This window comes from Pleurodeles waltl, chromosome 7 (assembly GCF_031143425.1).
Source record: "Pleurodeles waltl isolate 20211129_DDA chromosome 7, aPleWal1.hap1.20221129, whole genome shotgun sequence".
NCBI lineage: Eukaryota > Metazoa > Chordata > Amphibia > Caudata > Salamandridae > Pleurodeles > Pleurodeles waltl.
In genome coordinates this window covers 1,121,655,372-1,121,662,085 of record NC_090446.1, presented here as the reverse complement: position 1 = coordinate 1,121,662,085, position 6,714 = coordinate 1,121,655,372, and the positions used below count along the sequence as shown (strand labels likewise).

At 39.7% G+C, this 6,714-nt stretch overlaps 1 non-coding gene across 1 annotated transcript; it reads left to right on the top strand.

Moving 5' to 3' along the window:
- Positions 1-245: 245 nt before the first annotated feature.
- TRNAR-CCU (transfer RNA arginine (anticodon CCU)) lies at positions 246-318 on the top strand. Its single transcript has one exon. It is a non-coding gene; the product is annotated as a tRNA-Arg (tRNA).
- The last annotated feature ends 6,396 nt before the right edge of the window (positions 319-6,714 follow it).

Sequence of the window (6,714 nt, the reverse complement as noted above, 5' to 3'; positions counted from 1 at the left end):
CATTTTGTTGTGACATGTGAAGTGAAGTTAGGAGAGTTTAGCGTCCGCATTGTGTTGTTCTTCCAGGTGAGGGTATATTAGATATTTGAATAGTTGTAAGGACTTTAAAGAGAGGGGAGTTATCCATGGATTGCTTGTTGTGAATGTATTGTATAAGTGATTCCATAGACTTAAACTGCGGTAGAGACCACATGATAGGGAGTGGATCTTGTATTTGGAAGACAGGGGAGAGCAATATCAACATGGCCCCAGTGGCCTAATGGATAAGGCACTGGCCTCCTATGCCAGGGATTGTGGGTTCAAGTCCCATCTGGGGTGAAACTCTGTACATTCAGCTCTTGACTTTTACATTTTCAAAGCACAAACCACACAATTCAGCCCTTGCTTTACATAGACTTTGCAGCTATGGAACATCAATCTACCTTCAAAACACAAGTGCTGGAACTCAAAAACATTTGCCTACATATCCTACTCTTGGGCCCAGTCTGGAGAATGGGATTTCAACCCACCTTTCTGGCTAGACATTTTTTATGTCCTCCTTTGGATAGCTCTCCCATTTAGCATTAAAACATGTACTTATTTCACCACTTGAATGTATAAACTGTTGAATAATTAAAAATACCATGTGAAACTGCTATGTTGATAAAGAAGTATTTCTCGAAAAAAGTGCAGTAGATGGGAAGACAGTGCACCCTATTTTATGCTACTATCGCTGGGCCCCTAGTCTTAGAAACCAAACTGAGTTTAGGGAGGGCAGGGTGGTGTTTCAATGATGGCAGTTAAATAGATTTTTCAAAACACCCGGGGTGTTGTTAGACTGAGAAGTTGATGGGACACCTGTGAAAGGCAGCTTTACTTGCCTGCTTTTAGTTGATGTAGATTGTATGTCCTGTTTAACAACCTTTGGTTTCAACAAGGACATTAGAGAGATATTGGGACACTGCCTGGGATGCTTGTCCTCTCTCTATTTTGAAAATTTGCCATGCCAACTAAGGGCCAAGGCAGACGTTTAGTTTTAGCCTTGCCCAACTCTAATTTTCCAAACCTAGAGCATACATTTGCTGCAGATTGTAATACTTTGTTAGTACTACCTGTTGTTCCCTTAAGAGTGCATATATTGTGAACAAACAAGATGGCCAAATTATATCGTAGGAGTCTGCCACACCAGGTCCTTCACTCGTAAGAACAGTGGGACTGAAGCATGATGGATTAACTAGTTCCCTTAAATGCAGCCATTTCAAACTTTAATCACCACAGCTGGGGACTCTTTAAAGGTGATATGAACTTCTTTTATACCTGAGTGGGAGCGACAAACATGTAGAATATGTGTCGTATTTTTAGAAAGTGTTTGTAGCTATTGGTTAACAGCACTCCTGTGCAACCCCGTTGGCCTAATTCTAAGGCAGTCAAATACTCACAAAGGGATTGTGGGTTTGAGTTCTTTCTGGGGTGGAAGAAGATGTATTTTGGAGATGTTTATCTAGTTTCCTAAGGGTCTTCCTTCTTAACAACATTAGCACTGAAGCGTGCTGATAAAATAACCAATTCCAACAAACTTTGTATGTATGACAAAGGTACTTTATTTCTTACTGCACATTTCAATGCCATCACTCAAAAAAAACAAAAAATTCCTAGTCTTTTGTTGTTTCATATGGAAGATTATGTTTTCAGGCATGGAGAATGAAAGCAGAAGCTGTAGTGCTGAATTAGACGGTCTCACAAACCATGTAATAATTTGTTCAAAAAAAGGCATGACATTTCTGAGTCATATTTAAAATGATGTGTAAATATGCAGATAGAGTGTATCTTTCCAGTAATGATCTACAGTGTGCAAAAAGTAAACCTTTTGCCATAAGTATCTCCATTCTGCTAAGCACCGATCATTAAAAATCTCTCTATAAATATGTATATCTGAAGACGGAAATGCTAGTTCGGGTTGATGTTGTTAGAACTGCAAGTGCAGTTGTATTCCTTGAGCTGCCTTGATGTTTCCTGCTGGCTCGAGCAGTGGGCATTTTGTTGTGACATGTGAAGTGAAGTTAGGAGAGTTTAGCGTCCGCATTGTGTTGTTCTTCCAGGTGAGGGTATATTAGATATTTGAATAGTTGTAAGGACTTTAAAGAGAGGGGAGTTATCCATGGATTGCTTGTTGTGAATGTATTGTATAAGTGATTCCATAGACTTAAACTGCGGTAGAGACCACATGATAGGGAGTGGATCTTGTATTTGGAGGACAGGGGAGAGCAGCATTAACATGGCTCCAGTTTCCTAATGGATAAAGCACTGGCCTCCTAAGCCAGTGATTGTGGGTTCAAGTCCCATCTGGGGTGAAACTCTGTACATTCAGCTCTTGACTTTTACATTTTCAAAGCACAAACCACACAATTCAGCCCTTGCTTTACATAGACTTTGCAGCTATGGAACATCAATCTACCTTCAAAACACAAGTGCTGGAACTCAAAAACATTTGCCTACATATCCTACTCTTGGGCCCAGTCTGGAGAATGGGATTTCAACCCACCTTTCTGGCTAGACATTTTGTATGTCCTCCTTTGGATAGCACTCGCAGGCAGTCTCCCATTTAGCATTAAAACATGTACTTATTTCACCACTTGAATGTATAAACTGTTGAATAATTAAAAATACCATGTGAAACTGCTATGTTGATAAAGAAGTATTTCTCGAAAAAAGTGCAGCAGATGGGAATACAGTGCACCCTATTTTATGCTACTATCGCTGGGCCCCTAGTCTTAGAAACCAAACTGAGTTTAGGGAGGGCAGGGTGGTGTTTCAATGATGGCAGTTAAATAGATTTTTCAAAACACCCGGGGTGTTGTTAGACTGAGAAGTTGATGTGACACCTGTGAAAGGCAGCTTTACTTGCCTGCTTTTAGTTGATGTAGATTGTATGTCCTGTTTAACAACCTTTGGTTTCAACAATGACATTAGAGAGATATTGGGACACTGCCTGGGATGCTTGTCCTCTCTCTATTTTGAAAATTTGCCATGCCAACTAAGGGCCAAGGCAGACGTTTAGTTTTAGACTTGCCCAACTCTAATTTTCCAAACCTAGAGCATACATTTGGCGCAGATTGTAATACTTTGTTGGTACTACCTGTTGTTCCATTAAGAGTGCATATATTGTGAACAAACAAGATGGCCAAATTATATCGTAGGAGTCTGCCACACCAGGTCCTTCACTCGTAAGAACAGTGGGACTGAAGCATGATGGATTAACTAGTTCCCTTAAATGCAGCCATTTCAAACTTTAATCACCACAGCTGGGGACTCTTTAAAGGTGATATGAACTTCTTTTATACCTGAGTGGGAGCGACAAACATGTAGAATATGTGTCGTATTTTTAGAAAGTGTTTGTAGCTATTGGTTAACAGCACTCCTGTGCAACCCCGTTGGCCTAATTCTAAGGCAGTCAAATACTCACAAAGGGATTGTGGGTTTGAGTTCTTTCTGGGGTGGAAGAAGATGTATTTTGGAGATGTTTATCTAGTTTCCTAAGGGTCTTCCTTCTTAACAACATTAGCACTGAAGCGTGCTGATAAAATAACCAATTCCAACAAACTTTACTCCGCCACCTCTTCAAGTACCACAGCAGAGCATTTTCTCCACTTCTAGGATAGGAATGGAGAAATGTGCTTGTTTTATGTCTGAGCAGAAAAGATATATGTTTGAATGGATGTGTGGGATAAAACACACCCTGTCGTATGTTGTAAAGGTATTGCAAGTTGTGGAGTAGCTTAGTGATCACATAGAGGAAAGTGGGTGAAGACAGAATTCCTCTGTGGGGTGAATGAATTTGGAGGTGACTTGTGTTATCCTTTTTATGTATGACAAAGGTACTTTATTTCTTACTGCACATTTCAATGCCATCACTCAAAAAAAACAAAAAATTCCTAGTCTTTTGTTGTTTCATATGGAAGATTATGTTTTCAGGCATGGAGAATGAAAGCAGAAGCTGTAGTGCTGAATTAGACGTTCTCACAAACCATGTAATAATTTGTTCAAAAAAAGGCATGACATTTCTGAGTCATATTTAAAATGATGTGTAAATATGCAGATAGAGTGTATCTTTCCAGTAATGATCTACAGTGTGCAAAAAGTAAACCTTTTGCCATAAGTATCTCCTTTCTGCTAAGCACCGATCATTAAAAATCTCTCTATAAATATGTATATCAGAAGAAGGAAATGCTAGTTCGGGTTGATGTTGTTAGAACTGCAAGTGCAGTTGTATTCCTTGAGCTGCCTTGATGTTTCCTGCTGGCTCGAGCAGGGGGCATTTTGTTGTGACATGTGAAGTGAAGTTAGGAGAGTTTAGCGTCCGCATTGTGTTGTTCTTCCAGGTGAGGGTATATTAGATATTTGAATAGTTGTAAGGACTTTAAAGAGAGGGGAGTTATCCATGGATTGCTTGTTGTGAATGTATTGTATAAGTGATTCCATAGACTTAAACTGCGGTAGAGACCACATGATAGGGAGTGGATCTTGTATTTGGAGGACAGGGGAGAGCAGCATTAACATGGCTCCAGTTTCCTAATGGATAAAGCACTGGCCTCCTAAGCCAGTGATTGTGGGTTCAAGTCCCATCTGGGGTGAAACTCTGTACATTCAGCTCTTGACTTTTACATTTTCAAAGCACAAACCACACAATTCAGCCCTTGCTTTACATAGACTTTGCAGCTATGGAACATCAATCTACCTTCAAAACACAAGTGCTGGAACTCAAAAACATTTGCCTACATATCCTACTCTTGGGCCCAGTCTGGAGAATGGGATTTCAACCCACCTTTCTGGCTAGACATTTTTTATGTCCTCCTTTGGATAGCACTCGCAGGCAGTCTCCCATTTAGCATTAAAACATGTACTTATTTCACCACTTGAATGTATAAACTGTTGAATAATTAAAAATACCATGTGAAACTGCTATGTTGATAAAGAAGTATTTCTCGAAAAAAGTGCAGCAGATGGGAATACAGTGCACCCTATTTTATGCTACTATCGCTGGGCCCCTAGTCTTAGAAACCAAACTGAGTTTAGGGAGGGCAGGGTGGTGTTTCAATGATGGCAGTTAAATAGATTTTTCAAAACACCCGGGGTGTTGTTAGACTGAGAAGTTGATGTGACACCTGTGAAAGGCAGCTTTACTTGCCTGCTTTTAGTTGATGTAGATTGTATGTCCTGTTTAACAACCTTTGGTTTCAACAAGGACATTAGAGAGATATTGGGACACTGCCTGGGATGCTTGTCCTCTCTCTATTTTGAAAATTTGCCATGCCAACTAAGGGCCAAGGCAGACGTTTAGTTTTAGACTTGCCCAACTCTAATTTTCCAAACCTAGAGCATACATTTGGCGCAGATTGTAATACTTTGTTAGTACTACCTGTTGTTCCCTTAAGAGTGCATATATTGTGAACAAACAAGATGGCCAAATTATATCGTAGGAGTCTGCCACACCAGGTCCTTCACTCGTAAGAACAGTGGGACTGAAGCATGATGGATTAACTAGTTCCCTTAAATGCAGCCATATCAAACTTTAATCACCACAGCTGGGGACTCTTTAAAGGTGATATGAACTTCTTTTATACCTGAGTGGGAGCGACAAACATGTAGAATATGTGTCGTATTTTTAGAAAGTGTTTGTAGCTATTGGTTAACAGCACTCCTGTGCAACCCCGTTGGCCTAATTCTAAGGCAGTCAAATACTCACAAAGGGATTGTGGGTTTGAGTTCTTTCTGGGGTGGAAGAAGATGTATTTTGGACATGTTTATCTAGTTTTCTAAGGGTCTTCCTTCTTAACAACATTAGCACTAAAGCTTGCTGATAAAATAACCAATTCCAACAAACTTTACTCCGCCACCTGTTCAAGTACCACAGCAGAGCATTTTCTCTACTGCTAGGATAGGAATGGAGAAATGTGCTTGTTTTATGTCTGAGCAGAAAAGATATATGTTTGAATGGATGTGTGGGATAAAACACACCCTGTCGTATGTTGTAAAGGTTTTGCAAGTTGTGGAGTAGCTTAGTGATCACATAGAGGAAAGTGGGTGAAGACAGAATTCCTCTGTGGGGTGAATGAACTCGGAGGTAACTTGTGTTATCCTTTTTATGTATGACAAAGGTACTTTATTTCTTACTGCACATTTCAATGCCATCACTCAAAAAAAACAAAAAATTCCTATTCGTTTGTTGTTTCATATGGAAGATTATGTTTTCAGGCGTGGAGAATGAAAGCAGAAGCTGTAGTGCTGAATTAGACGTTCTCACAAACCATGTAATAATTTGTTCAAAAAAAGGCATGACATTTCTGAGTCATATTAAAAATGATGTGAAAATATGCAGATAGAGTCTATCTTTCCAGTAATGATCTACAGTGTGCAAAAAGTAAACCTATTGCCATAAGTATCTCCTTTCTGCTAAGCACCGATCATTAAAAATCTCTCTATAAATATATATATCAGAAGAAGGAAATGCTAGTTCGGGTTGATGTTGTTAGAACTGCAAGTGCAGTTGTATTCCTTGAGCTGCCTTGATGTTTCCTGCTGGCTCGAGCAGTGGGCATTTTGTTGTGACATGTGAAGTGAAGTTTGGAGAGTTTAGCGTCCGCATTGTGTTGTTCTTCCAGGTGAGGGTATATTAGATATTTGAATAGTTGTAAGGACTTTAAAGAGAGGGGAGTTATCCATGGATTGCTTGTTGTG